We start from the raw sequence: 9122 nt of genomic DNA, 5'->3' as shown, positions 1-9122 counted from the left end.
GTACCAATGCTGCCGTCCCCTTCTCCGTCGGATCCACATACGTGACATAGCCAGTGAATCTGGGTCGCTGGTTTATCTCTTGTAATATATCCTCTGGTTTTTTCTCGAGTGAATCCACGTGTTTTTGCAGCTCACCCGCCTTGTTCCTGAAGCACCAATTACCACTGGAGAATCACCGTGTCTTCTTTCCCCCTAATATTAGTTTCGCTGCGCCATCTTGTCGGTCCAGCTGCTGCCTGCGGTGCACTTCAGTACTGTTTGGTGTACGGGCGTTTTCCTGCTTTTCTTTGCGAGCATGAGTTCGTTGACGTTGGCTTCTAGTTTTGCTACCCTTCGCACTGGTCTTTGCGATCTCTGAGCAAACTTGCTCCACTTGCGCTGCTAGCTGCGCCATTTGGCATGTGAGTTGCGCCACCGCGTTGCTGACCTCTTGTAGGGGTCGGGCCCACCTTGGTTCTCCGCCGCCTCTTGTATACTCTGCGTGTCAGGCTGAGTGTCCCTCTTGGCTAGTTTCCGTTCACGTTCGTTCCTCCTGTCTGTTAGTTTTCTGCAGCTTCGATTTTGGCTATCAGTTGACTTATCATCTCGTCTTGCTTATGTAATTGTTCCGTCGTTTCGCTATCTGTTTGTTTAGGTGGTCTATTTGCGCGCTCGTCTCTTATCTTTTTCAGTGTTCACATTCCTCGCACTGAATTTTTTCTATCTGTTGACCTCCTGGGGAATGGACTCTTAACTTGCGAGGAAGGTCTCCCTGCCCACCCACCTGTTTGTCCGCGTTGTTCCTCGCCGGTGTCGGGGTCCTGCCTCTCGATCTCGATCTTTTCTTCCTTGTACTACTTTGTCCCTTGTAGTGGATCTGGATGTGCTTCTCACCCCCTCCTCCTGGCGTTGCCGACCGGCCTGCTCCACGCTCAGGGTTCTGGTCTCGCCGGACGGTGCGTTTGACATGGCCTGTTGCTCATGCTGCTTCTGCCGCTCTCGTTGCCGGATAGGTAAGGCGTAATGAAGCGTTCCGGGCATCCTTTGGTACCTGTGACGTGACCTCTCCGCAAGCTACATTTGGCCACGCAGGTGTGGCCTGGAGCTGGGTCTCGCGTGCCACACTCGTGGCAGGCTCGCGTTCCCGCCGTGGGCAGGCTGTGCTGCGGTGTCCCACTTCGTAGCATACCCACATACGGGCACGGCCTTCTATGCAAGGTGCATCGATATCCGCTCCGTACAGCCAGAGGTATGCTGCACTCGGGTCCCGCGAACGTTAGAATGACTGTTGTCGAATCCTTACCCTTCTTCTTACCGTGTAAATTTCGAATCCGTCCCTCCATTATGTTTTCCTTGATCTCGTTGGATAGTCGTCGCGTTGGCACACATGAATCACTCCCTGCCTAACCATCGCGTCGTCGGGCCGCCAGTCCATACATTTCCACTGAGTGTTTCTGTTTCTCCGACCTGATCTTGCTCACTTCGATTAATTTCATGGCCATGTCCTTGGTGGGAGTACTCACGGTTGCCGTGTTTTGGTATGTTCGATCCTTAGCCGAAGGTTTGCTTCTCGCCACGTCGTGTTTTGTGGCCTGTAGCAGAGCCAGCGAGAGTTCGGACGGCGCGAGCTTGGCCACGTCGAGTCCACTTCGCGGCCGCATCACAGTTTGTAGTCGTCCAGGGGAAGAGGCGCTGGCCTTGGTGCTGGCTTTTCTCATCGTTAATATCGGCCTGTCGCTCCAGGGGCGAAGACGGTGGCGGCTGGCCGGAGGTTGGATTTAGCTTTCGTCGGCCTCGTCGGCGTTGCGCCTTCGAGGCGGGCCGTGATCCACTCACCTGCCGCCGTTGATTCCTGGCTCTCCTCGTTATTGTCTTGTTGCATATCGTTGCCTTCGTTCATCCATGCCTTGGTTGTACTTTACTCCGCGCGCGGGAACCGCGACGCCCGTGCCGGGCTGGACCTGCTCCTTGGCCGTGCTCGTCTCAGGGCCTACCAGACTGGCGTTAGGCTTAGTTCGCGCACACGGATGAGTGTCTCTAAATTCGTACAAGTCGCACTCACCGGCGTAATTTTAGTGTCCCCGGGCGCCTTTCATTTGGCTGAATCCGATGGTAATACTAAAATTGCACAATAATAGCTTTATCGCGACTTTCGGTGTTCGTTCGGAGCTCATGGAACGCACGTCTAGCTCAGGCGTGATGCACGCGCTCCCTCCCTCGGCGAAAGAAGCATTGCTTTGCGCCTGGTTGTAAGACTGGGTATATAGCAGAGTGAAAGATGCCCTGAAGTTGTCTCTGTTCAGTGTCCCCGAGGATGAAGAAATGCGCCTGACATGAGAGCGGTATCTACGCCGCAAGGAGAAGCCTATGGATGCCACTGACGCCGTAGGCGAGCTTCACGAAAGAAGTATGTACAGAGAGATTACGTACACGTGATCAAAGGCAAAGAAGTATGTACGTACACCACGCGGAAAGCTCTCTCTCTCGACAGACGCCGTGCCCACGATTCTGCCTAATCGCCCCTTGTACCTTTCGAAAAATCCATCGCGCGAACGGCCCACATGGAAAGGGGCTGCCTTACATCTCCATGGCGACCAGACAAAAGGCGGTGCCTGCAAGAGCACGACCTGCAGACCAGTGAAACTGTGGACATAGGTGATGGCGTTGAAAATAGCGCCTTTGTGCTGAGTGAAATTCCCAAACCCACTGAGCATTGGGCACTGCTCACGTTTCCGAACTATGATGGTGTTGGGTATGTTTTGCCTTCGTTGGACAGTGAGAAAAGACTGTCGGCGTTGAGAAGACTGTGCTGATGAACTACGGCGAGAGCCCTAGTGCAATAATTTGCCGCGCGTACATACGAAAGACGCCTCTTATGTGAGAGTGTGTCACGGCACACTGCAGGTGCTGGAGGTAGCACATTCATTGCAAGTTTGCTACGGAGCAGGCTAGTCCGAACTCCACGGGGACAGGGCTGAGAGTCACTATTGCCAGTACATTGTCTCTCCTGAAGTACTTGGTTGAGAATGTAGGGTTCAAGTACTTGATGACTGCTCGTCACAGCACCGACTCCGTAGAGCACATGCTTGGCATTATCCGCCACTCCAGCGGCTGTAATGCCCACCCCTCGCCAGATCAGTTTCTTATCACAGTGAACTGTTGTCATTTACAACATGGCAAGGAGTGTGGACGGTGCAAAGGCCACCCCTGATATCATAAATGCACTTCTCAGCGTGGACGCGAAAACTCCCAACATTTCTTGAAACAGTGTTGATGAGCTGCTCGCCCAAGGGAGGTTTAGAAGCTGAAGAGTCTCTAGCCATAGTAGAAGCTCCTTGTGGTAGCTACTCATTATTAGTAATGGAGAAGAGTGACTCGCGGCTAATATATACGTAGCAGGCTACGTAGCAGTGGCGCACCGACGGGGGGGGGGGTTCGGGGGTTGTAACACCCCCCCCCCCTCAGGCCGACTTAACCCACACCCTTTTGTTTCACCCCTTTCTTTCCTTGCGCATTTGAGTACTGCAACTAAGATGTAAGACGCGCAATCGTCTGCACACTAGCAAAAGCTCATTTTTTTGACAATTTCCCGTGAAGAAATTGAAATTAGTGCTGTTTAGATGGTATTGGCAAACTGTCAACCCCTCCCCCCCACCCTGGCAGAGATCCTGGGTGCGCTACTGCTACGTAGCAAGAAAGTGCGTCCTAAACTTAACTGCTGTTAATGTGAGCACATCCTCCTCGTCAGGCGAACAGAGGCCACACCTGTTACCCTCAGAGTACACTGAGCAGTGTGACTGGGGTGGACTTTTTGTATCCGTCACAAGATTTGTACTCATTTGTTGAAGCTCTTGAGAACATATTCACAGAATGCTTCAGCATTTTAGAGCTGCACACGAACAGCATGTGCAATGTTGTGGCTCTTGTAAAGAGTAATTTCCTCTTCTCCAATGGTGTTGGATGCGACGCTCACAAGGAAGAAGCATGAGAATTGTTTTTTTTATGTCGTCACGCGACTCCACTTCTTAGTCAAAGGTATTAACAGCTCGAGAAGCGCAACGCCGCAGAGAGCTAAGTACCTTAAGCTGAGCAGGACGACCTAGGGGCATGGTTTTGTTTTGACACCGCTTTTGTGATCTGAGCGTTTGCCCTGAATAAAATGGTTTCGTACCTTCCATCAGAGCCTCTCTCTCTCTCTCTCTCTCTCTCTCTTTTCTTCTTTTTTTTTTGCAATCACGGCCCCGGCGGTACCCTTTTGATGTACGGGTACACCAGTTCATTCCAAGTAGCCACGCGTAGTACCGCCAACTTTCTCATAGGCGGATTTATACCTAAAATCCCATGGCTGCGAGCTTTTGAGACAAAAATATTTATTTACACAAGGTGGTAGCTTGGGCTAGTTGGTAATCCATGGTAAAAAGCGATATCCAGCGGAAGGATAGGAACTGAGATGAAACGCACTGCGCTGTTTGTGTTGTCTCTAAGCCCTGGTCCTTCGCGCTGTACATCGTTTTACTGTTTATTCACTATAGACAACACTGTAGAAATTATTTATTCTCCTTTTGCTGACATTATGAGCAATGTAAGCATTCAGGAGTCAAGCATGAGCTTCAGATCTATCGTACTCTTCCGATGAGTGCGCGGCGAATAAGCGGGCACTGCGGGGCGGTTCAGGATGATGATGATGATGATGATGATTTATTGGCATCCCCTTTGAAACGGGGCGGCGACAAATAGTCACCTAGCCTGCTTGATTTAATCAGGTATACTATACATGTTCTTTATCTTGCATTTTTGTATACCTATCATTATTTTCTTTTTCAAAAATTTACCTTGTACCGCTGCCTATGATTTTAAGAGATCATGGTCGCATCCATCTTTTCCCTACTTTTTTCCACCAGTACTCTATCGTTCTCTGCTGATCTCTACGGCTGATCTGTTTATGTTTCCTTCCACTTTAAACCCAAGCGCTTCTGGGAGTTGCACGTTACCTACGGTTCTCGCTGGGTGGATCCCGTCGCATTCCATTAGGATGTGCTGAGTGGTCTCTGGATCTTTACTGCAGCATACACATGTCTCATCTAATTCCGAATATTTGTTCCGATATGTTTTCGTCCTTAGGCAACCGGCTCGAGCCTCAAATAGCAAGGCACTGCCCTTTGTGTTATCGTACAGATTTTTCCTTCTAATTTCTTTCTTCTCATTCTTGTAAATCTCCATTGTCCTTTTCGTTTCCATTCTTTGCATCCAATTCACGGTCTCTATTTCTCTCACTTTCTTTCTGATGACCCCTGGTTGTCTATTTACAGTTTCGATTATCCTGTACTTGGTTGCCAACTTCCTTGACCTCTTCCTCCATTCTGTGTCCACGCTTTTCATGTAGAGATACTTGTGCACTTTAGCCGCCCATTTATTTTCATCCATGTTCCTGAGCCTTTCTTCAAAACTAATTTTGCTTTGTGCTTCTCTGACTTCAAAAGAGGCCCAACCCATGTCTCCATGCACTGCCTCATTTGTCGTATTACCGTGTGCTCCCAAAGCCAACCGGCCTACTGATCTTTGGTTAACTTCCAAACCCGCCAATATATCCGATTGGCGCAGGTGAAAGGCGCAGCAGCGCCGCCTGCCGGTTTCCGTGCAAACGACCTCGTCTCCTGGATCGCCCTCGTCCCACTACCCCTACCTAGTTCACTATACCAAAACTACGGTGGCTAGATGGGTAGCGTTACAGTGTACTAGAAGGTGGCAGTGGGCTTACTCTCCGGCGGAGGCTATGTGATGCGGCGGCTCCACGAATGTCGCCAATATGAGCTTCTCTGATAGCCCGAGCGGCGGCGCTGGCGTCGCTTTCAATGCAACGTCGGTGCGACGGCGCAGCTACAGTGCCTGGAATACTAGGCACTGTAGCGCAGCTACCCAGTGCTCGCCCAGTGCCCGATCATATTAGCTGAAGTTGCGGAGCTGCGTTGTTTTTTCTGTGAACGTCGTCGCGTGGTTTTTTTCCTTCAGTGTTTTTTTTTTTTTGCACATAGCCTGCAAGAGTATGCCTTGTAATAACTGAGCCATGCCGCGGCATCGACAAAACCATTGTTACGCGCCTGGGTGCCAAACAGGCTATGTTTATGTGAAGGATGGGCCAAAGTTGTCCTTGTTTGACGTCCTGAAGGATAAAATTAGGCAGAAAGAGTGGAAAAAGAACCTCCACAGAGCTGACAAGTCCCTGGACAACACGAGCGCAGTATGCGAGCTCCATTTCGAGCCACGTGCCACGTTTTTGGCTCAACTTCATTCATTCATTATTATTAGAACACAAAATATACAATCTGAGTAATTCATCAGCCCGCCAAAGCAAAGATGCTTTTGAGCGGGACAGGGCAGTGCTTTGGCCTGAATGACACAGTTTTGTGCTTCGAACAAAGGAAACAATAGGAAAAAATAGGTACAGCAGGAAGATAAAAAGATATATACATATAGATACACATTTTCTTTATGCAACAATAACCCGAAGTCCGCGAAAGCATCAATGCTTATGCGGACCACTGTATAGTTTCTACCAACAAAGTATAGTACATTTTTTGTTTCGGTTTTCCCCATTCCTCCTTTTCCATTATCCTCCACCGCTCGACTAAATTCCAATTGTTGTTTCTGCACAAGCACTAACGTAAGCAATTACATATTTCAGCTAAAAATATTGTGTGTACAGCGCGATCCTCCATTCCATCATGTGTAGTAGTGAAATGTTTTGAAACAAAAACAGACACGAAAAATAAACATAATGAACCCAATATCCTAGTCCATTTTATACAATAGTTAGCGAAATGACGTCGGAAAAACTGCCATCACATCGTTTTCTCTTATTATTCCCAGTCGTTTACGAGAACCGTGTGGTGTATGAATTTTTTTATTTTCCTGAGTGACGAAACGTTGGTGACTTCTGTTATTTTGTTAAAGTAGAACGGTACATAAAATGCCCTCGTTCTTTTACCATAGTTCGTGAACGTTTTAGCCCAAACGAATGTCTCAATTTGTTTTTCTCGACTATTTTTTCATACAGTCTTAGGGAAATCCGTGGTTTGCTACTGTTTCTGTGTTTCCTAAATGGTCGCACAGGAAAGGCCTCATTATATATTACCATGAAAATATCCATGAACAATTTAAATGTGATGTTTGGGTCTGTCTTTTGAATCACATTGCTCCAGTCAGTGTTGCATGAAAGATCTCTAAAGTAAGTTGGGCTTCCCTCTTCAATCTTCCAGAAAAAAGTAGGCGGATCGCTTTGTGGATTACGTTTTGCATGAGAAGGAAATACCCAAAAAATTGGCATGTAATCACTCAAACCTAGAGCTAAGGTGCCTGCGAAAATATTGTCACTTCTATCATTCGTCAAGCAAACGTCTAAAAGACTTTCTTTATTATTTGTATTATTACTTGTCAAAGAGGTTATGCAATTTTGAAAGCCATGACTGTGTATCATGTCAAGAAAATTGACTCATAACTTTTGATTAGATAGTAAATTAATGTTTATATCGCCAATGTAAATGGCCTTTATGTTATTTATCAATGCATAGTCGAATGCCTGTTCAAGGAATCTACAAAATTCGCTAATTGAACTGGATGACGGACGGCACACAATAATTATAAGAATATTATTAACTAGCAATGCCCGGGATTCGATGTCCGAACTAGTCACACATTCAGATATGATAGAATGAGCAATACCTTTTTTGATATACGCACATAGCCCGCCTTCACGTTGTGTGTTCAAGACAAGGAAACGTTTTTATAGTTATCAATGCTTGGGACATCACAGTTATCAGCATACCATGTTTCCCTAAAAGCTATAACGTCAAACGCTTCATGAAGGTCATAGGCGCCGACTACGGGAGGGGGGGGGGGGGGCTCCGGGGCTCGAGCCCCCCCCCCCCCCGGAATTTTCCCGGGAGGGGGGGGGGGGGGCTGAGCCCCCCGCCCCTAAAATGTAATTATCGGAGTCCTGTTACCCAAATAATTTGAGGACTCTTGCGTTGCCTCCACATTTTCACTTTTGTTGTGGCTAGGCTTACGGCACCATTGTTGGCGCGGACGTGCACGGCTTTTAATTTATACTTTCGCTTTATTTCGCCAAATCCTGGCAATAGGAGGACAAGCGTATTAGAAGCACCAGCGGTGGCTACCTCATGCGCGTTTTCTCTCATGACATTTTTTTTAAATTTTCGCTGAGAACACCACGCACAAACACAATATGTTTACATATATACAAAGGTAGCTTGATAGGTAACTTTCTACTTTTCTTGTGGAGAACCAAGGTAGCTGTGGAATCCTTGTAGATGTTTGCTAAGATATTCACGTATGCCTCCTGTACTCCTTGATTACGCAATGCCTCTATGACTGCTGGTATCTCTACTGAATCAAATGCCTTTTCATATTCTATGAAAGCCATATAGAGAGGTTGATTGTACTCCGCAGATTTTTCGATTACCTGATTGATGACATGGATATGATCCATCAATAGCCTGGCAAGGGAACAAGAATTCAGGATCGCCAGTCAGCCTCTAGAGTCTGTAAAGGAGTACGTTTATCTAGGTCAATTACTCCCAGGGAACCCTGATCACGAGAAAAAAATTTACAGACGAATAAAATTGGGTTGGAGTGCATACGGCAGGCATTGTCAAATCCTGACTGGGCGCTTACCACTGTCGTTGAAAGAAAAGTGTACAATCATTGCATTCTACCGGTGCTAACATATGGGGCAGAAACTTGGAGGTTAACAAAGAAGCTCGAGAACAAGTTAAGGACCGCACAAAGAGCGATGGAACGAAAAATCTTAGGACTAACGTGAAGAAACAGGAAGAGAGCGGTGTGGATCAAAGAAAAATCGGGGATAGCCGATATTCTAGTTGACATTAAGCGGAAGAAATGGAGCTGGGCAGGCCATGTAATGCGTAGGATGGATAACCGGTGGACCATTAGGGTTACAGAATGGACACCAACAGAAAAGAAGCGCTGTCGAGGTCGGCAGAAAACCAGATGGGATGATGAAGTTGCAGGCGCGAGTTGGAATACGCTAGCGCAAGACAGGGGTAATTGGAGATCGCAAGACTTCGTCCTGCAGTGAACATAAAATATAGGCTGATGATGATGAT

The sequence above is a fragment of the Dermacentor silvarum genome, chromosome 7, assembly GCF_013339745.2.
Source record: "Dermacentor silvarum isolate Dsil-2018 chromosome 7, BIME_Dsil_1.4, whole genome shotgun sequence".
Lineage (NCBI taxonomy): Eukaryota > Metazoa > Arthropoda > Arachnida > Ixodida > Ixodidae > Dermacentor > Dermacentor silvarum.
Note: the sequence above shows the minus strand (reverse complement) of the source record.